At 46.3% G+C, this 22,608-nt stretch overlaps 1 protein-coding gene and 1 long non-coding RNA gene across 7 annotated transcripts in view; both read right to left on the reverse strand.

Annotated features, from left to right (window-relative positions):
- LOC137384908 (RNA-binding motif, single-stranded-interacting protein 3) overlaps positions 1-22,608 on the reverse strand; it is a 1,676,909-nt gene that overhangs the window by 1,020,985 nt on the left and 633,316 nt on the right. The window lies entirely within an intron of this gene.
- On the reverse strand, positions 19,729-22,155 carry LOC137379661 (uncharacterized). The gene is made up of 3 exons (XR_010976885.1): positions 22,092-22,155; positions 21,216-21,386; positions 19,729-20,324 (listed from the first exon to the last, which is right to left on the reverse strand). It is a non-coding gene; the product is annotated as an uncharacterized lncRNA (long non-coding RNA).

The raw sequence follows: 22,608 nt of genomic DNA on the forward strand, positions 1-22,608 counted from the left end.
CATGAGAGAACACAAACAGGTGTGGGTTAGGCTGTGCAGATCTCGTCATGCCAACCAAGCGTGATGTGGTTCACCATTGACGATTGAAGCTAATCCTCACTCTCTTGCACAGAGACTCCAGTCTCCCCATTTGAAATTGTATGGCCACCCTGGGTCCCCACCAGTTCCAAGGCCTCTTCCTTGGTGATGCTGAGAGGTCACAGATCAGGAACTCTTCCGCCAGTCCAGGCTTTCTCCTTCCTATTATGGGCCCTCTTTGTCCTGCAAGAGAAAGGATTGAGATAGCAGAGATTGGCAAACAGAGCAACATGACAGTTCTGCTAATGTCAGCCCCCTGTCTGCTACTGGGGGATCTGATATCTCTCGGGCTGACAGTCGCTGTCAGAGGAGTTAAGGCGGGGTGAGCCATGAAGGAAGGTGGCCTGTGACTGAGATGCAGCCATGCACCTGTCAGGGTGAGGTAATATTCTAGCCCCTCAGCCATCGCTGTTGTGGTGCTATCCTCCCCATCTCGCACACCCTCCCGCATAGTTGCTTGCAATCCCCAAAAAAGGAGAGTGATATGGAACATTCACTTGGGCAGAATGCAGAAGGTCATTGACCCTCTTTCAGCACTGCACTCAGTTCCAGGGGGCAGCCCCATGGCTGCTGACGTCCTCTGCAATCTCCACCCAGGCTTGCTCGGTCAGGGGGGAGGACCTTTCTTGCCATCACTGGGAAAGAGAACCTCCTGTATTTCCCTAATAGACTGGAGGAGAATCTGCAGAGAGAAATCACTGAACCACGGCGCCACCTGTGTCTTGCCTCGGCCATCCTGTGCTGTCCTCCTCGGGGAGGTTTGGGGCAGGGAGGTCCAGGATTCAGCACAGAAACATTTTCACCAGTCAAATGAAAGCTGCCAATGACTCTGAGGCAGGTGTGAATGCAGGGCTGGCCGGCCTTTAAATATGGCATCAGCACCTGGGCAGGAGTCATCTGACGCTGTATTCAGCAACTCACCTCCCACCCTGCCAAGTTATTGGGAGGGACTCGCGCCTCCATCATGCTAAATTGCCATGTGATCGCGGTGGATCAGCCACCCACATGATGGCCAGGATTGGTGTCGGGCTCATTAAATTCAGCCCTCTCTGTGTCCTCCTCACGACTTGCTTTTCCACCTATTTTTGTATAGTCAGCAAATTTGGCTAAAACACAATCAGTCCCTTCATCCAAGTCATTAATGTAGATTGTAAATAGTTGAGGCCCCAGCACTGATCTCTGTGGCACTCCACTAGTTACAGTTTGTCAAACTGAAAATGACCTATTTATCCTGACTCTCTGTTTCCCGTTAGTTATTCAATCCTCTACCCATGCTGATGTATCACCCCCAATACCATGAGCTCTTATCTTCTGTAGTAACCTTTTATGTGTCACCTTATCGAATGCCTTTTGCAAATCCAAATACACTACATCTACGGGTTCCCCATTATCCACCCTGATTGTTACATCCTTAAAGAACTGTAAGTTTGTCAAACACAGTTTCCCTTTCATAAAACCATACAGACTCTGCTTGATTGTAGTATGATTTCCTAAATGTCCTGCTACTACTTCCTCCGGGTGCTCCGGTTTCCTCCCACATGCCAAAGACTTGTGGGTTGATAGGTAAATTGCCCATTGTAAATTGCCCCTAGTGTAGGTAGGTGGTATGAGAATTGAGGGAAGGTGGGGATGTGAGAGGGAAATGGGATTAATGTAGGATTAGTATAAATGGGTGGTTGATGGGCGGCATGGACTCATTGGGCCGAAGGGCCTGTTTTTGTGCTGTATCTCTCGATGACTCTATTAATGATGGATTCCAGCATGTTCCCAATGACAGATGTTAGGCGTAACTGGCCTATAGTTCCCTGCTTTCTGTCTCTCTCCTTTCTTGAAGAGGGTTCTGTTAGACGAGCCCTCCATCTGCCAAGAAAGAGGAAAATTAATTTCACCACATGAACATTGATTTTAAACAGTTGTTGGTGAAGAAAGAACTTGCTTTAAAAAAACAATTGGAGACTTTGGCTGGAGAGATACATTAGCATATCAACAGACAGTATGTCAAAGAACAAAGGGGCTATTCCCTGCTCCAATTTAATCCACAATTGACTTTTGATTATCAGACGTTGAAGATGGAGAGCTAGCATTCCAGGTTAACTGCTAAGATGGCCACAAACAGACGTGGTCAGATGAGTTTGGTCACAGGGCTGGCTGACTGTCGGAGTTTTTTTGAATTTGAACTTCCAACAAGGAATTTGAAATCAGAAGGCTGTTAGCTCCTGGACTGAAAAGACCTCTCTCCTGTCTGCTCTCATCTCACTCTCACCAGCTTCGGAAACCACTGAAGGCATATGAACTCCAAGAGAGAAAAGTTTCCTGCAGTGAACAAGGTTTAAGAAGAATACTGGGCCCCAACGAAAAGCAAGGCTACTTACAAAAGGACGACAGTGAGCTCGAAGCACAGTAAACAAGAAACTCTTCTGATATTGCCTCAAACCTCTCCATTTTATTTTTCTTCTGCTCTTTTCTGTCCCTATTTGCATGTGCGTATCGCTTATACATGCTAGCGTGGGGTGTGGCTTATATCCGTAGGCATTAACCATAGTAGAGTTTAATTTTAAGGTTTAATAAATTTCACTTTTCTTCTTTAAACCTAAGAAAGCCTGTTATGCTCATTTCTTTGCCTTATAATTGGAAAGTGGTGAACAAGGATTCATCAAAGGGGGAGCTCAAAACACAATGTGTTTAAAAATTAAACCCTGTTACAATAAGAGCAGGTGAAGACAGTAAAAGACCCCGAAACACCTTTCTCACCTGGACGTAACAGTTCACATTTGCGGTTTCCAATCCACTGGGACTTTTTCAGAATCTAGGGAATTTTGGAAGATTAAAGCCAATGCATCTACTATGTCTGCAGCCCTTTTAAGACCCTAAGATGCAGGCTATTGGTCCAGGGGACTTGCCAGCCTCTAGTCCCATTAGTTTTCCTAGTACTTTTTCTCTAATGATAGTGATTGTTTTAAGTTTCTCTCTTCCTTTTGCCCCCTGATTTTCTACTATTATTGGGATGCTTTTAGCATCTTCTACCATGAAGACTGATACAAAATATTTGTTCAAGTTTCTGCCATTTCCTTATTTCCCATTATTAATTCCCCAGTCTCATCCTCTATGGGACCAATGTTTACTTTAGTTACTCTCTTCATTTATATATATATGTAGAAGTTATTACTGTCTGTTTTTATATTTTTTGCTAGCTTACTCACATATTCTAATTTTTCCCTTTCTTTTAGTCATCCATTGCTGGTATCTAAAATTTCCCAATCTTCTGGCCTACCACTAACCTTCACTGAATGTATGTCTTTTCTTTCAGTTTGATACCATCCTTAATTTCCTTAGTTAGCCATGGATGGTTCATCTTTCACATACAGTCTTCCTTTCTATATCTTTGTTGAGAGCTATGAAATAGCTTCTTAAATCTTCTTATCTACCATCTTACCTTTTAACTTATTTTCCCAGTCCACTTTAGCCAGCTCTGTCTTCATACTTTTGTAATTGCTTTTATTTAAGTTTAAGTCACTAGTTTCAGACCCAAGTTTCTCACCTTCAAACTGAATGTGAAATTCTATCATGTTATGATCACTCTTCCTAAGAGGATCCCTTGCTATGAGATCATTAATTAATCCTGTTTCATTGCACGTTACCAAGTCTAAAATAGCCTATTCCTTTGTTGGTTCCACAATGTATTGCTCTAAGACAGTGTCCCGAATACACTCTTTGAACTTGTCCTCCAGGCTATCTTTGCCAATTTAATTTATCTAATCTATATGTAATATCGTTTAGGATTATTGCAGTACCTTTCTTACAAGCCCCCATTATTTCTTGATTTATACCTCTGTCCTCCAGTGTAGCTACAATTACAGGCCCTATAAATGACTCCCACCAGTGACTTCTTTCCCTTGCTGTCACTCCAGAATTGGCCTTTATAGCCACTCCAGGCGCTGCTTCACAAACCACTGACCACCTCCAGGCGCGTATCCATTGCCTCTCGAGATAAGGAGGCCCAAAAGAATAAATGACTCCCACCAGTGACTTCTTTCCCTTGCTGTTTCTTATCTCCACCCAAACTGATTCTACATCTTGATCTTCCCAGCCAAGATCATTGCTGATCTCATCCTTGATTAACAGAGCCACCCCACCTCCTTTTCCTTTCTTCCAAAGCTTCCAAAATGTCAAATACCGTCGAATATTCAGTTCCCAGCCATGGTCACTTTGCAACCAAGTTTCTAATGGTTATCAAATCATACCAAGTTGTTTCTATTTGTGCATCAATTCACCTATAATTTTTACGAAGGCTGCATGCTTTCAGATAAAGAGCCTTTAATTCTGTCTTTTTACCATTTTTCCCTACTCTGAACCCATTTGCTGGCACGTTCTAATGATTGTATGCTCTTTCCTTCCTGTTACACTCTGGTTATCATTATCCATATCACTACCCTGTTGCCTTGTCTTTTTTCTGAAACTTTCTAAATTTCCCCTCACCTGTACCTTCCCCACCCCCACCCCCCTATTTAGTTTAAAGCCCCTCTACAGCCCTAGTTATTCAATTCATCAGGACACTGGTCCCAACAGCTCAGTTCAAGTGAAGCCTTTCGCAAAGGAACAGCTCTCTCTTTCCTCAGTACTGGTGTCAGTGCCCGAAGAATTGAATTCAAGTCCTGGAGTGGAACTTGAACCCACAACCTTCTGACTCAGAGGTGAAAGTGCTACTAACTGAACCATTGCTGATAGCCTCTGAGGTGCCACATGCCACAGGCTCCGTTGTTGCTGGCCCCAACATTTGAGGAACCATCTCCTCAAGGCAGCTTAGAGAATGAAGGTGTGTCGGCCCTTTGCCGATTCTCTGACTCTCCCTTCCAATGTCAGCAACATTCTCCTGCAAGAGAGAAGGAAGAATGTCAGTGAATGTGTTGCAAAGTGCTTAGGTAATGTGCCTGCCACAGCTCAATAGCTTGAGGTCTGTGGAAGCAGTGAGAGATGGGTATGAAGCTGACAGAATGGGTAGGGGTGTGTGTGGGTGATGTGGAGTACATGAATGTTAGATGTGTGTCCTGAGAATCAGGGAATGGTGCTGGGTAAGTGATAGGAGTGTAGTACATTGAGCAGTGAGAGAGGCTGGTGGTGCAGAGTTCATGAGATGTGATGTGAAGATACATTCACTCATCTTGACTACACGTGTGAGGTCACTTAACTTTTACTGGCGCCGCTGCCATGTCTTCGGGGCCAGACTTTGGGCATTCACCTCTCTGACCACCTGCTCCCATTCCCTTCGCAGGGTCATCCATGAGGGCTTCCGACGCACCTGCAGAAACATTGCCTCTCTCCTGGACTCCACATTTCTCACCAGTGCTTCCAACATGGCATTGTCGAATCTAGGAGACCTCTCCCTGGCCTGCTGAGCCATTTCCCTGCAACTGTAGTCTTCCAATATCGTTGACCACAGCCTTCAGTTCAGCAGTACTGCTTCCCTTTTATAGAGAAGAGAAGGCTGGCTGGACCACATTTTTTTTATTCTTTCATGGGATGTGGGTGTCGCTGGCAAGGCCAACATTTCTTGCCCATCCTTAATTGCGCTTGACAACTGAATGACTTGCTAGGCCATTTCAGAGGGCAGTTAAGAGTCAACCACATTGCTGTGGGTCTGGAGTCACATGTAGGCCAGACCAGGTAAAGACGGCAGATTTCCTTCCCTAAAGGACATGAGTGAACCAGATGGGTTTTTACAACAGTGATAGTTTCATGGCACCATTTATGAATTCATGGTTTCCAAACAACTCTGTGTGGTCCCCCTGCTGAACGCAGAGGCCGCAGGCAGCAGTTAGGACAGGACAGCAATGTGGGTCCTCCTTGGCCCAGTGCTACAATCATTTAAATGAGGTGGATACACCAAATTTGCATGTTGCCTACCTTAATCAAAAGGAGTGGGTGCAGATCGTGAGTCGCGACCCATGCACCCAAAGAACAAGGTTATCCAATTTTTAGCCCAAGGATCCCTTTTAACACCACTTATGCAGGCTGTTCTCCGACTGTTCCTGCCATGATTTGCCTGGTGGGTTTAGGAAGTGACCTTCCAGGCACATACAGACACCAGTGTAACAAAGATGCAGGCGCAGAACCTTTATCAACATATTTTAACAACGCCTGTGTTTGTCTCAGGCAGCTGCCGGATGCCTATGGAGCACCCGAACCAATATTGTGTCAGGCACACTTCCAGTGCTGTTGCACCACATGATGTCAGATTGCAAAACTGGACTCTGCAGCATACATTTTGGACTCAGATACCGGGCAAAATGCAGAACAACTTTGACCCCATTCTCTAGGCTTAGGTATTTTCCTACAGGGATAGTGCATTCAGAAACTACTGTACCACTTCATATTTTCCCTCCTCCTGTCCCAAAATCAGTGCCTTGCACTGCAAGACTGGAGCTGTTGATCACCCTGTACCTCACTCAAATGACCATTCTTTAGCCATCAGCCTCAACATTGGGTGTCGACAGGCGTGTCCACTGTGGGAGGAGGCACACATATGCGCTTCCACTTCTCACCTGTTGTCCCTTCCCTCATGCTGCCTTGTGTTCTAATGGTTGAGTCTGCCTCTACACAGGTGGAGCAGTCTTTGGCAGGACAATCACAGGCTTCAAAATCCAAAGGATGTCTGCTAAGAGAATCTCAGCAGTCAAAGCAAGGATGCAAGCAGCTAGCTCTATCTCTGCTGAAGCCACAGAGGTTGCATCATGTAGGAGCAGAAGGAAAAACAAGGGGAAAGCTTTGTAGTTGCACATGGGTATGTATGAGAAAATGTTATGTTGTTAAATTTCTCTTGTCCAATCACATAAATTTTATTCTTTTGCACCACTTTCCTGTCTTTCTCATTCTTGATTGCTGGCTAACAACTTGTCTTTTAAGTTGTTTGGTGATCAATGGGAAAAGGACCTATGGGGGGGATGTGGAAAGGGTGGTTGGTTGTTTGCAGAACTGCTTGGTGTCAGTGTCTTTGGGAGACCGGGAAGACTGGCTGGTGCATGTTTTTCTGACACCAGTCCACTGGTGCAACCTAAGTGAACTTTGCATTATTAAGGCATCTCTTGCATCCCAGGCAGCAAGGTAAGCAACTGGTTCTACATTGCCCTCATCACCTTCCTCCTCCTCCTCAAGATCATCTGAACAGGATCTGAGCTCTGCCCCTTGCTCCTCCTGCAGGTCCAAAACTCGCTGCTGTGAAATGTTGTGATGAACATAGCAAATCACAACCATTCTGGAGCCCTGACTGCTATGTACTCAAGTGCGCGTCCAGTCTGTCTCGGCATCTGAAACGCATCTTCAGCATGCTGATGGCTTGCTTGATCACACATCCGGTGGTCATTTGTAGCAGTGCTGGGCTTCATTGGTCAGGTTTCTGACATTGCCGAAGTGGATATTCCTTGTCTCTTAGCAGCCACCCCTTAAGTCTACTTGCAGGTCTGATGACATCAGGGAACTTGGATTGCCACAGGATGAAAGCTTCATGGCAGCTCCCTAGGAATCTTCAGCACATCTGCAGAAATAGCTTTTTGTGGTGATACAACAGTTGCACATTGATGGAGTGGAAGCCCTTCAGGTTCACAGATTCTCCTGGGTGGTATGGGAGTGCCTGGATTGACACATGTGTGCAGTCAATGACACCTTGCACCTGTGGGAAGCCAGTCAGAGATGCAAACCTATGCGGCTGCTCATTCTGACTGGCTTCATTGTAGGCAAAATTGACATAATTAGCAGCCTTGGTGAACATCTCATCAGTCACCTGTCTTAGGCAATTGTGGGCAGTTGACAGGGACATGCTGGATATGTCTAAATGTTGAGGCCGGTGGTGACTTTGACAGCCACTGGTAACGCGGGGCCACCAGATCCAGCAGGCAGCAGATCTTCTTCCAGGAGGCTACAGGTGACTGCCACCATCTGACACGACAACCTGAGCCTTCTGAAACACAGCTGTTCCAATATGTCAGGGAAAGTCAGCCTCTGCCTGTACACACTGTGTCGTGGGTAATGTCTCCTTTAGGGCGGCACAGTGGCACAGTGGTTGGCACCGCAGCCTCACAGCTCCAGCGACCCGGGTTCAATTCTGGGTACTGCCTGTGTGGAGTTTGCAAGTTCTCCCTGTGTCTGCGTGGGTTTCCTCCGGGTGCTCCGGTTTCCTCCCACATGCCAAAGACTTGCAGGTTGATAGGTTAATTGGCCATGATAAATTACCCCTAGTAGAGGTAGGTGGTAGGGAAATATAGGGACAGGTGGGATGTGGTAGGAATATGGGATTAGTGTAGGATTAGTATAAATGGGTGGTTGATGGTCGGCACAGACTCAGTGGGCCGAAGGGCCTGTTTCAGTGCTGTATCTCTAAACTAAAGCTGTACCCCTTCTGCTGCCTCTTTCCCTGCTTTCCTGGTACAGGTCTGTGCAGTGTCGGCTGCTGCTGGTCACATTGGTCCTCGTCTGAGGACGGACCAATCTAATGCCAAAGGGTCACCTATCCTGATCTGATTCAGAAAACCTCTGAAGTGCAGATAATAAACTTTCAGCAAAAGTACTGTGAACATCCTCTCCCACTCGTAGATCAGAATTTAGCTGTGAGTGCTGAGTACTTATTGCAATATTTCAACAGGATTGATTCAGTTCCCTGAATTGCCATTTTGTTCTCACCTTGCGCTCACTGGTGAGTTTCAGGAAGCCTGGGAGACCTAAGGATGTGCTGCTAAATTTGAAAGTATGTTGAAATATTCCATTCCAATTGAGCAGGTAGCTTATGTTAACAGGCAACCTGCCTCTCCCGAGGGAGTTGCGGCAAGCAGTCTCACATGCTCCAATTAAATATGGAAGGCAGCAGGTTGTAGCCAGCTTCCTAACGTGCTGCCATTTTTTCTGGTTTTCACTGCACGCTCCCCCCACCCCCACCTCCCCCACCTGCACCCAAACTCACTCACGCCTCAGGGCTAAAACTCCTCCCCTTAACTTTAACGCAAGTGTGATGGAAAGCACTCTTACATGCATATACAGGGTTTCCACTGCACATGCAGCAAAGTTAAAGAGTCACATTGGCAGAAAGTCTGTGGAAATTGAGGGTCAACATGCACTGTTTCTTTAGAATTATGCCCAGAAGTGGCAAGTTCTCTGAACAGTGACTATATGTTTTTTCCATCAGACTGCATACTGAATAAACCAGTACCACAATCGATACTGCTTTTAAATGGATGTTCCCATTAGTATAGTGGCCATAATTGTACGTATACATTCTTCTCAAATATTCAAACCACATCAGTTGATGGATGCATACTCAGTCATTGCATCGCTGAGATTTCCAACTACCTCAGTATGTTTGTGGGGGGCTGGCAATATTCAAGTAAGGACAATTTCCTTCTATTACTTCATGCTCTCATTTCCCTGCAAGGCTGCGAAAAAGCCAGAAGTTTCCAATAAAACTATCGCATAATATTTTTTATTTTAAAAAGACACCATTTTAAAAACTATATTGTCTTGGTTTTCAAATTATTCTTCAAAACATCTGGAAACAATTTCACTTCGCTAGGTTTTCAGATGTAAAAAAAGACTGATGTTTTGTGTGCTGTCCCGCTACCCGCACACCCCCATACAGCTTAACAGAGGTGAAGAGGTGCAAAACAGAAACACTCCAGGTAGAATTGGAAGATAATGAACCTAGGCCCAGATTTTGTGGGGCGGGGATGGTGTTAACAGTGAACTGTCAGTGTCCGCCGTCATTGGCCCCTCTGAAATTGATGGCAACCTCAGGATGTTGGGCAGGTGCAGATTAGTGTGGAAATCCTGAAGTTGTGGTCTGTCACTCAGAGGTCCACCAGAGGCGGCTCCGTGGATCCCCCGCAAATCTGGAAATCACTGAAATCAGTGAGAATTTCAACTTACCCACTCCCACATTGCTGTTGGAAACCCCATAAAAAGTTACGCCTTGTTCAGTCAAGTGTAACTGGGTTTTAACAGTGATGCAGTGCTTAGCACTGCAGCCTCACAGCTCCAGCGACCCGGGTTCAATTCTGGGCACTGCCTGTGTGGAGTTTGCAAGTTCTCCCTGTGTCTGCGTGGGTTTCCTCCGGGTGCTCCGGTTTCCTCCCACCTGCCAAAGACTTGCAGGTTGATAGGTAAATTGGCCATTAGCAATTGCCCCTAGTATAGGTAGGTGGTAGGGAAATATAGGGACAGGTGGGGATGTGGTAGGGATATGGAATTAGTGTAGGATTAGTATAAATGGGTGGTTGATGGTCTGCACAGACTTGGTGGGCAGAAGGGCCTGTTTCAGTGCTGTATCTCTAAACTAAACTAAAATTTGATGAACAACAGAACTTGTCTGAAAAAATAAATTTATGTTTGTGGAGTGCTATAAAATGATTAATTAGTAGATTTTTTAAGCTACTTTTTTAATCATTTAAAAAAATGTTTTTTTTAATGATTAAAAAAAATGTCTTTCAGGCTATTTCACCTTCTACCTTCACTCCAAGTGTACGTCCCAATCTTTAATTTGCTCTACGCAAAACTTTTTGAAAGTGATTTTATTTTAGTTCTTTTTGCTTCCTAGTTAGGGTGGGGGGAGGCGTGGTCTGTGAAAATTCTTTAATGTGACTGGCTGCTTGGACAGCCTGATGACATCAGTAATACAAAAGCAAAATACTGCTGATGTTAGAAATTTAAAATAAAAACTGAAAGTGCTGGAAATATTTAGCAGGTCTGGCAGCATCTGTACAGGGAGAACAGAATTAACGTTTCAGTTTGATGACCTTTCATCAGAATGTTAACCCTGTTTCTTTCTCCACAGGTGCTGTCTGACCTGCTGAGTATTTCCAGCATTTTCTGTTTTTATTTAAGATGACGTCACTGCTGCTCCAGGCTGTGAATGCCCAGTAAAGAATGCCGCAATTAACTGCAATACCACGGCACAGCAATAGAGGTGAAAGTCTTGCCAGAGAGATCACTAGACTTCGCAGCAACTCTTCGAGGCCAGCACTGGGCACTCTTCCTTCACCACTGACCTCAAACTCAGGGCCCTACTGAACAAATACCAACTCTGAAAACCCCACCCCGCCAAAAAAGAATCAAAATAGCATATGGCTTTTACAAAATTTGCCGTGCCTGATTGATTTCTGGTGCAATTTGTGCTGGAATCTCCCGTACAATTGTATCGTAGATTGAAATAGTTAAAGTAGCATTTTGAAATTCATTTTAAGTTATTAAACAACGAGATATATATGGAAGAGATAAGTACTGATTTTTAATACAGCTCATGCACTAAGTACAACTGAAGGTGGAATTCCATCACATGTACAGAAGTTATAATACTAGAGCATGAACAAACTATAGATGTCTGTGTTTTCTGCAGGAGTTCTCCCAATATCCTGTCATAACTTCAATGGAAAACTGGCTGAAATCCTGGAAAGAACACTGTAAATGGTCCTTTGTGTTATTTCTCCGGGATTTCCAAAGATCATCCAAGGTCACCATGGGAAATCAGGAAAATTCTCAGAGATTCTACTCCAGAATTTGTTACCAATAAACTGTTGATTTCTTGGAAGCTTTGCAGCTGAAGTGTCACAGTAGCTAATCTTGTGTCAACATTGTCATTGGACCTGACCGCCACCAGTGCCACAGATACGGAATAAATCTCAGGTATAACACTTAAACAGCTTAATGAAATAAAAAATAATTGATACAAGTAGTCTTTGCAAGGCTGTAACCTTACCTCAGGATTCAGAACCGGGTTAAATGTTTCTCCCTGCTCATGGTGTCCTTTGAAAACTTTATTTAATCTGTAATTTGCAACCAGTCCCATGTATTCATTGCATCATTTGTAACAAATCTTTCTGCTATATATAACTGATGGTTATGCTATATTTGATACAGGCTGTTGGGTGGCCCTGGTGGCACATTGAACACAGGATTCCTACTCTTGATTGTTTCTGGAATTAGTTTGAAAGCCTGGGAAATGGATAATGGATGATGGACAGAGGAGTAAAAATCACAGGTTGAATCAAGATCTTCCTCTCTTGTGCGGCTTATCGTGTTGGCTTAGGCAGTGACATTGACAAAGAATGAAGTACAGGCCACTCACATACTTCTCAATTGAAACATGATACATAAGATGGGGGATCTCACAGGAGGATCCAAAGTTTTAAACCGTTTTGTCTTATGCTTAACTAATATGACATTTTATGTATAAAGTTAAACCAAAGTTTCACCGGTGTATTTTCACCTCACTCATATGACTTCCTGGACTGCTGGTTCAGGCGTACTTACAGTTTCTCATGCCCATTTGTCAGGAATGGGAATACCATGAGAAACCACTGTTCTACAAAAGGAACTGGAAATGCTAGATTGGGTCAGATGTTAGAACCAAGAGGCAGTTGTTAGTGCAATTGTAAACATGGTCAAAAAATAGCAGCCTTTCCTGCCTGTTGTTCTCAAACCACCGATAATATTTCTGCTCACTTGAGATATGTTTCCACCACCAGCGCAGCACCCAATCGCCCAGATCAGCACCTTATAGCCCAGATCGGAACTAAACATTCTTTGAAGGTTTCTCTCTTTTTGAGTAAGGCCAGTTCCAGACCGACTGTGCAATCTCTTATCCACTAAGATCAGCTGCATACATGTTCTTTCCTTTCCTCCTGGGCAACTCTTAAGCAATAACTCCTCTTTAAAGGAATTTTCCAGTCTCGCTTCAGTCGCTTCTACTGCACCTCCCAAGTCTGCTGGCACCATAACATTAACATCCACAAAGAGTGATTCAACATTACAGTAGGATCCATTTTTTAAAATTTGTTCTCGGGATGTTGACTGTTGACAAAGTCACATTTATTTCTCAGTGATGAGGGATCAGCAATGGTGGTACCATTGAAGATCAAGGGAGGTCGTGGGCTTTTTGTTGTTGGGAGTGGTCATTGCCTAGTGCTTACATGGCATGAATGTTACCTGTCACTTGTCAGCCCAAACCGGATGTTGTCCAGCTCCTGCTGTAGGCTGGCGTGGACTGTTGCACTGTCACAGTTGTGAAGTGTGAACTGTGGAATTGTCACTGAACAGTCGCACTTCTGACTTTATGACAAATACAAAACAGCTTAAATTTATATGGCATCTCTAGCATTATAAAATATCCCGCTTCACAATGAAGGAGGAAGTGAAGAAATAAGGTGAAAAAACATAGCTGAAGGTTGGAGGGGACTTAGGGTAGATGAGTGAAGGCAGGGTTAAAAAGATAGCTTTTGAGATAGTTTTCAAAGATGGGGAAAGTCTTCTTAGTTTAGTTTAGTTTAGTTTAGAGATACAGCACTGAAACAGGCCCTTCGGCCCACCGAGTCTGTGCCGACCATCAACCACCCATTTATACTAATCCTACACTAATCCCATATTCCTACCACATCCCCACCTGTCCCTATATTTCCCTACCACCTACCTATACTAGGGGCAATTTATAATGGCCAATTTACCTATCAACCTGCAAGTCTTTTGGCATGTGGGAGGAAACCGAAGCACCCGGAGGAAGCCCACGCAGACACAGGGAGAACTTGCAAACTCCACACAGGCAGTACCCAGAATTGAACCCGGGTCACTGGAGCTGTGAGGCTGCGGTGCTAACCACTGCGCCACTGTGCCGCCCCAACAGTCATAAGGACTTAAGGCTCCACCACCAATGATAGAGTACAGAAAGGGGGAGGTAGATTTTGTTCTAGATGGTGTTGTACAACAAGCATACACCTGAAGTGAAAGGACTTAGGATCGATGCAAATTGATCCTTGGGCCTCATCAGTAAACTCACTGTGTAGGATCAGAGGCAGACAATTTTCTGAAGGTAGAAATCTTGGAAATGGCTACAATCTAGACTAAACGTTCCTCCACTTGTGAAAGATAGGAAGCAAATTTAAACCTGGTAACCTGAGGGAATATGGAAATCTCTTCTATTTGGAGGCTGGTTCACCTCTACTACCTGTGAAAATAGTTCCTCTGCTGTTTCTGACAGGATCATTACCTAGTCCAACTCACACACCATTACCTAGTGCTTCCAACTGTCAATAAGAAGCTAATTAACAAATTACCTAACTAGAATCTAACTGAGAAAACCAGGTATTCCTTGGGACTTGAACAGAGAGAATAGGAAGAGGAACATTAGACGCGGGTGGAAATCTCAATCCTCTAAGAACAAGACATCACCGCTGCCTGTAAATATCAGTGCAGAAGAATCAAGAGAGCATTGAAACAGATTCAAATGTTACTAGAAATAAATCAGTGAGATTTAAATCAGAGAAGTAGAGAACAGAAGAGATGGGACAACAAAGGTGGCTAAGAAGCCAGTTTGGGTTGATTAAAGAAGCAAATTGATGCTTTAAATAGATTGGACAGAATCAACCACAATGACAATTATTTTGTAAATGGGTAATAATGAATTGGAAGATTTTATTAATTTGTTAACTGCAGTACAAGAAAACCCCAATGAATATTTCAGCAATAAGAACTGTAGTGCACTGATATCAAAAGCTTCCCAAACACATAGGGCTGAAATTTATAAGCCCCCCGACATCAGGGGGTCATGGCAGGAGGCCCCAGAATATCCTTCCGGGAGAAGTCCATCACAGACCCTGCCCCATTTTACCACCGGCAGCAAGGCTTCATAGCGGCCTCCCCGCCGCAGAGCAACAGAGATTTCATTTAAATATGCTAATCAAATTTAAATGAATGAATAATCACTTACCTTGCAGCAATGGCTGTAACACGCCGATATTCCGGCCGGTTGCCAGAAGTCCCACGCCTTCAGATCTCCATTCAGAGATCCAAGGCTGAACACTGTTGGGGATGGGGGAGGAGTGAAGCTTTCAGGGCGGGGAGTGGGGAAAAATGATTGGTTGAGGGGATGGTGGCATGCGGTTGAAGGGCAAAGATCATGAAGTTTCAGGGTGAAAGGTCAGGACTGGCAAAAAATATATTTTCGGGGGTAGGGGAGAGAGGGAAATAAATATCTTGTATGGTCATTTGGTGGGGTGGGGGAGGGGGAGTGGAAGAGGGGCTTCAATCTTTCATAGACTATTTAAATTTAATTTGAATATCCAGGACTCGAAAAATTTAAATTAACTGTCAGCACTTGAAGCCCTTTAAAAATGGCACCAGACACCATTGCTAGGTCTAAAGTGCCCCCCCGACCCCAGGTCACTGGGGGTGGGCAATCTGCTCCCTCTATGTTAATAAGCCGTAGCACAAGTTATCGCAGCACACGTCTCGCGCATTGTGCCGTGCACGTTTTGAAGCTCACCACCATAATTAGCCCATAATTGTAACTGCATTATCAGTCATAAGAATTGAGTAGAGATAGAGGCTGGAATTTTACCAAATTCCAGATTGTCCCGTTGCAGGGACTGAAAACAGGTCCCAAGCCTACGCGGACGCACAGCTGGACCCTGGGCGGAATTTTATCGGAGGAAGCCAATTAAGAGGCCACTGCTGGGATCACCATCCAATTGAGGATGGCGGCCCGCTTCTCAGTGCTGCCGGCCCAATCAGAGGGCCAGCAGATCAGCAGCGCCACAAAAGAGGTGAAGCTGCAGGGAGGAGAGGGCACCTGCAAGCTGAGGTGTCCTCGATGACCAGTTAAGTTTTTTTTTTAACTCTGCCGGGCCAGTCAGACAGGCCCCAGCGATCAGAGGGGTAAACCCTCCAGTGGTGACGTTGCAGATGCGGGGATGGCCATTGCTGCCAGGGGCCCCTCTATGGGCCATGGATTGGTCATTAAGGAAAGCTCCCCCTCCCTCAAGAACCCGCTGGGAGGCTATCACGGTTTACTATGCAGCGAGGGTCCATCTAGACGCCAGTAAAATGCTGGTGAGGGTGGCATGTGGCTGTTAATTGACCAATTAATTGGTTTAATTGGCCTGCCACCTCCGGTTGGTGAGTGGCTGTGTTGTTGACAATATCCTGTGGCAGTGGGAAGACATTGTGCTCACCACCTGGTGCCTTCAGTTATCATTTTACGAGGTCTCCCACCTCCCAGTCTGTCTCCAGAGGGCTGGTAAAATTCAGCCCAGAGAAAGATTAAGAGTGAGAACTCCCATATCTATTGAAGATTCCTATACTTAAGAGGGTATGATCATTCTCCAAAGTCACTTTCCCTTTACTACAATGGAACCTGCATTACCTGCCATAATGGATGGACCCCACACCCCTCCCCCTCACCAACCCCCACTCTCCCAGTGGACAATGGAAAGGATGAGTTACATAAAACAGAAGGAAATTAGTGTTTATAAGTTGTGCAGACATTTGTTTGTAAGTTGAAGCAACCACTTGCACAATCGTTGCCCAATGAAAATTCAGGCAGTCAATTGCCAGCCTAATAATTGGAGTGTAGGTAATTGAGGTTCCACCATATGTTCATAAATAGAGAAATGTGCAATGAAGGAATGAGTGAAACAATGACATTGACATTTTTATACCTGTTAAAACTTAACAACACTAACAGAATACTCAAGCCTGCATCATGCTATTCATGCTGCAGCATCTATGGCAATCAGTCAACAGGAACAAGAAGAGTCCATTTGGCCCCTCAACCTTGTTCTGCCATTTAATTAGATCAAGGTCGATCATTACCATTTAAAAAAAAACTGATATTAAATCCATTAATTTATTTCCTTTGACTTATTTTTAGCTTCTTTTGTACTGCTGGCACTGTGACCTCTTTTTCCATGTGAAAACAGATACAATATAATTATGTATCAGGTCTGCCATTTCCTTTTGTCCACCTCAGTTTTGCCTGCGTCCATCTTTAAAGGGCCCATTTTTCCCTTTACCACTTACTTTCAATAGACTTATAAACTTCCGCAGGTTTCTAATATTGCTCACTTGAAAACTGTGTTTGTATACCAGAAACCAGGCTCACCATAAAACTGCACAAGAATATGAGAAAGCCCCTTTAATGGGAAAATTGGGTTTCTGTACTCCCACGGGTAGAACAAGTACCAAACCACTGTGCTTCCTGCTGCTTTTAAAGAGACAATTGCCATAGAATGCTTTCTCTGTGCTTTGTGTGTGGCAGAATCGTAAACATATTTATAAACAACAACAGCTTGTATTTATATAGCGCAACATAATAATACATCCCAGCGTGATTCACAGAAGTATTATAAAGCAAAATTTAACACAAAGCCACCTCAAGAAATACTAGGGCAGATGGCCAAAAGCTTGGTAAAAGAGGTAGGTTTTCAAGAGCGTCTTAAAGGAGGAAAGAAAGGTCGAGAAGTGGGGATGTTTGGGGAGGGAATTCCAGAGCTTAGGGCCTAGAAAACATGGCCACCAATGGTGGAGCACTTAAAATCGGGGATGCTCAGGAGGCCAGAATTAGATGAGTGCAGGTATCTCGGAGGGTTGCAGAGCTGGAGGATTTACAGAGATAGGGAGGGGCAAGGGCGTGGAGGGGTATAAAATAAGTATGAGAATTTTAAAATCATGAGTTATGAACATGTTTATGATTTTCCTACACACAGTAAACAAAGGAAATCTTCTTGAGTCTCTCTCAGATGATATCAGGCATATTGGCCAGGTTATCACTGGCCCTGTGGAGGCAGGAATGGAAATGGGGGCGGGCCGGTCAAATAGCTTTTGCTCGCATCGTGCAGGCTCTTCGATGTTGTTCCGCCATCGGCCGATTCTTTCAAAAGTGGTCGGGCTGGCGGATCGTTGGCTGACTGATTGGAGGCGGGCAGACACTTAAATCCCTTAATGAACCAATAGACCAAGATTTTGCCAGGTGATTTCAATCTTACCAGCAGCAAACAGGAATTGAGGAGGCTCGCCTACTGCAACGAGGCGGGTTATCAGCGCCAGTAGAGTTGTGAGGATAATGGAAGGTCTGTGAACCTGTCTGCACGTGTGTCCTCAACCAAGTCAAGCTATCAAGTCTGGAGGCTCTGCAGAGGGTGGGGCCAAAATGATTAGCTGCTGCTGAAAAGGTGTTTCCAGGTCCTAAGCAGCCATTGGAGGCAGGGCAAAGGTTCCTAGGAGGCTCAAAGCAATGGAGGCTCCATCTGTGATAGGGTTAGTGTTTTCAGACTCTGACTCCACCAGTGAGGAGCAGAGTGGACCAGAGATGGGGATGCAGCCACATGGTGTGGCTGTGCAATGGCCAGGAGAGGTCCAACTGCCTTAGGAAGCCATTGGAGGTGGATAAGGAGGCCACATGGGACAACGAGGGCAGCCTGGGCACAGAAAGCACTACCCAACTCAACGGATGTACTGGCAGATGCTCAGCTGCATTGAGATGTCTGAGCACCAATGCCTATGCAGACTGTGCCTCTCCAGGGAGGTGGTGGCAGAGCTATGTGGAACAATGGAACACGAGTTGAGGCCACTGGGAAGTGGCAGCCACCAAATACCCGTCGCCTTAAAGATGACGTTGGCACTCAATTTTGTCATCAGCAGATCGTTCCAAAGATCTGGAGATCTCTGTGTATCTCTCAGTCAGCGGCCCATTGCTGCATAAAGGAGGTCACGGATGCCATGTACCTTCAGACTGGTCAATATATCAAGTTCACAACTGATCAGGCCAGTCAGCTTTGGGGCCATGGCTTGATTTCCCCAGGTGCAGGGAGTCTGTGACCGTACCCATGTGGCCATGAAGGCTCCCTCAGAGCAGCCAGGTGCCTTTGTGAACAGAAAGGGCTTTCACTCACTCAATGTTCAGGTAGTGTGTGACCAATGTAAGGTGTGTGTGAGGTTTCCAGGAAGCTCCCACGGCTCCTACATCCTTAGACAGGCCCAACTGGCTCTTCAGGCCACCCGAGAGCCTTTGTAGCTGGATTTTCTTTTATTCACTTGTGGATTTGGGAGTCGCTGGCTAGGCCAGGCCTGGGGGACAAGGGTATCCTCCGAAATCATGGCTTCTGACTCCTGCACGCAACCCTAACACACAGGCAGAGGACATATACAACCACTGCCATGTAACTACAAGGGCCACCATCGTGTAGGCCATTGGCCTGCTGAAGATGAGGTTTTCATGCCCTGATGGATCTGGGGGAGCCCCGAAATACACACCCTCAAAAGTATCGCACATCATTATTGACTACTGCACATTGCACATTCTGGTGTTCCAGAGGGGAGTAGCACTGGAGCCAGAGGAAAACACTGTTGGGAATTTAATGTTCTCCTCTGCAGCGGCTTTGGAGGTGGGGAGAGCATAAAATTGGGTAGGACGGTGGTGGGGGGTTCCCAGTACTATCCTGTCTCCGTCAAAATTTAATCCGGGGCGGGAAGGCCTGTGAACGGCCTTCTCACCCACTGACAATTGAGGTCCTTAACTAGGCAATTAATTCCCAATTCAGGGCCTCTAGCCGTTGCAGCTGCAATGAGCCGTGCGGCAGGCAGCCCTGTCGCCACATGGGAAGCACAGCACGAAAAACTGTGCAGGCTGCTTCCCAGCTCTGGGTGGGGGGAGGGGTGGTGGTGGGGTCCCTCGGTAAAGGGCACTTAGTGCCTGAATGAGGGATCTGCCATAAGGAGGTGGGGTGACCCACTGAGAGCCATCCCCCTACCCTTGCTGCTGACCCCCCTTCCCTCACCCTGTGACCCACCCCCAACCCCACCTCCCGCCCATGAGACCCCTCCTCTCAGACCTACTTTCTATGCTTTTCAACCTCCGGTAGGTGCACCTGCAGCAGCAGCCACCATCTCCGCAGTGCCGCTGCAGCTGCCGGCCTCCGACTGCAAGGGAGGGACTTCCGGAGATGGGGTCCTTGATCTCATGAAAGGCCCGCCACTGTCCACTTAAGTGCCTGATTAGCACTAAATTTGGCAGGCCTTCCGTAGAAGAGACAATGCGAGGATCTCAGCATCAGTTTCTTCGGACGTCGAGATCCCTGCAGCCTGGACAAAACTTTCCCCAACTGAGTGAGCTGAACCCTCAGAGGAGGAGGGTGATAATGACAGGCCTCAACAGGTGGCAATCTGAAGATGGCACTGGGGGTGGGGGGCAGGCCACAGGGCACTGACAGACATGGCAGGGAGATTCGCGACCCTCTGATCTGTAGACGTTTCATTTGAGGACAAGTGGAGGACAAGCTCAATGCTGAGCCAAGAATTTCTCTCCCAGAGGCGTCCTTGCTGAGCTGTCATCGGAGACCCTCAGGATTTCTGTTTGCCCGTGACCAGTATGTGCAAAGACCTTCATTAGAACAGGTGCTCACGGGTTCATTGGATTTAACATCTGGCTAATGTTCAGTGTTGCACTGAAATAAAATACAATTCATTAGAGGTTGCATTTCACCAACTTTGACTTTCATCACACATTACACACATTTCAAAGTAGCAAAACAATATCACCCAGTGAACCCCAAGTGCTGGTCCATGCATTTAGTTGCACACTTTTGTTAACTTCTATGGGGTTCTCCTCCTGCGCCTCAAGTTGATGCGGAGGCAGGCTGCTGCCTTTTTTGCTTCAGTGCATTATGTGGCTGTGGCCTGCATCCTCGCAGTTCCTGAACCCTGCTGGGGCCCTGCACATTCGGGGTGACCTGCATCTGTACAGTGGCCGCTTCAGTCTTCACACCAGGAACCAGCAAGTGTGTCATCATCGAAGGGGCTGAGGATGTGTCTTCAGCTGTGGAAACTCTCTGAGAGGAGCCTCCATTTCCTGAAGTCTGCCCCTCCCCTGCCCTCTGAGGTCTCACATTCACTCCTGTGGTTGCCTGGAGTGGCTGAGCACCTGGCAACGGGGAGATGCATGGCTGGCCCATCTCACCCATGCATCGCTTCATTGCCCGCATGGATGAGGCTACACTCTGGATGTCTGCTCACAACCCCTACATCCACTCTGTGCTATTCTCCATGAGAGTTGCCACTCTCTCAATGGAGGACGTCATGTATTCACATACCAGAGATATGGAGCCACTCATGTCATGGATGGACTCCTCTATCTTTGCGCATGGGGCTTCAATGCCCCTGGAAATTTGACGGATCTTCACACATTTGATGCATCAGCTGAAGCCTCTGCTGCTTTGCTGATGAGCTATCTGCTTGGAGCTGCGCATTGTTGGGCCTCTCCTCACTCCCCCAAGGGGAAATGGCCACAGCTGACACTGCCTCCGCTACCCCCTCCTGCACGTCTATGAAGTGCTTACCAGATTGTGCCACCCGCTCTACACACACAACGGAGCCCACTGATGTGAGTGTTTCTGTGGTGGTGGAGGTTGTGCAAGAATAAAGTGACGCAGTGTCTTCACATGGCGTTGCATCCGGCAGCCTTTCAGGTGTAGCTCTATCCCTGGTCTGTCCCTCATCTGCTGTTGGACCTGGTGGAGAGAAAATATTGAAGTGAAACGTGTGGTCCTTCAACTGAGACCTCTTGCCTCCCCTTGGTCAGGAGCTTCCAGTGGCAGTAAAGGCTCACACAGGTCCCACATGCCAGGCATGGTGTAGAGATAGATGTAACCAGATCTTTACATACTCTCCATACCTTCTACACCAGCCTTGTCCTCAATGACAGGTTGCCCTGCAGTGACCCATCCAATGTGCATGGCTTCTTCCTCCATTGGTGTCAACACGTGATAACAGCAACTCCACCCTGGTCTGGTGGAGCTCCCTGGCATTCTGAGTATGCTTCTCCTACAAGCATGATCCTAGGCAATGTCTGTATTATCCCATGGTACTTATGCGCTGGTCACTCTGGGGCACAGTCAACATGCAGCACAGTGCCACTGGGATGGCATGGTGAGGCAGCCATGCAGCCACCTCAATGCAGCATTCATCCATGCCTGAGCATGGGTCTTGGGTACATGGTAACTGGATGCCTCAGAGTTAGCATTGGTGCTTGTTGTTGCCCCATGCTTGTGTCCACCACCAGATATCACATATCAATTACTACTGGACTTCCATTTGCCAAATGTAAACACCACTCAGCTTTCCAGACCACAGCATTTGTTAAAACTTTTCCTGCACTGGATCCAGGTTCCGGCAACACCTCGGCTGCTCATGACGTCTGCCACTTCCAGTCATACCTTCTTGGTTATACTTGCTGGCTTCCTTCTTCCATCTTCTGGAAAGAGGATCCACCTCCTTTCATAGACTGCTTCCACAAGTGCCTCAAGGGAGGAGTAGCTGAAGTGTGGAGCAACCCTTCCTCTAGCTGCCGTCATCTCTATACTGCCTTCTCAGTTGTCCACCCCCTCCTTCCTGCCTGTGGGTTCAAGCTGGCTGACTGCTGCACAAGTGGCTTTAAAAATCCCAGCTACGTGTGAGCTCCGGGCACTAGGACCTGCCTGCCACCATTAATTGGATGGCTCCCTTGCCAGCAGTCCCGCTGCCTGCCCATGCGTCCCGGCGCCATGCAATTCCACCTGGCATCGGGACCTCCGCTCAAACGGTAAAATCCTGGCCATTAGCACCGATTTGAAAATGATTTCTCCTACGTGTAGAAAACTACAGCTGAAGCAGACACTGGCAAAGTCCGTGCTGTCTGCAGCAGGAGGAAGAGAGAAGAGAAATATGTGGAGAGAGCAAGAGGGAAAAAAAGAT

The sequence above is a fragment of the Heterodontus francisci genome, chromosome 2 (assembly GCF_036365525.1).
Source record: "Heterodontus francisci isolate sHetFra1 chromosome 2, sHetFra1.hap1, whole genome shotgun sequence".
Classification (NCBI taxonomy): Eukaryota; Metazoa; Chordata; class Chondrichthyes; order Heterodontiformes; family Heterodontidae; genus Heterodontus; species Heterodontus francisci.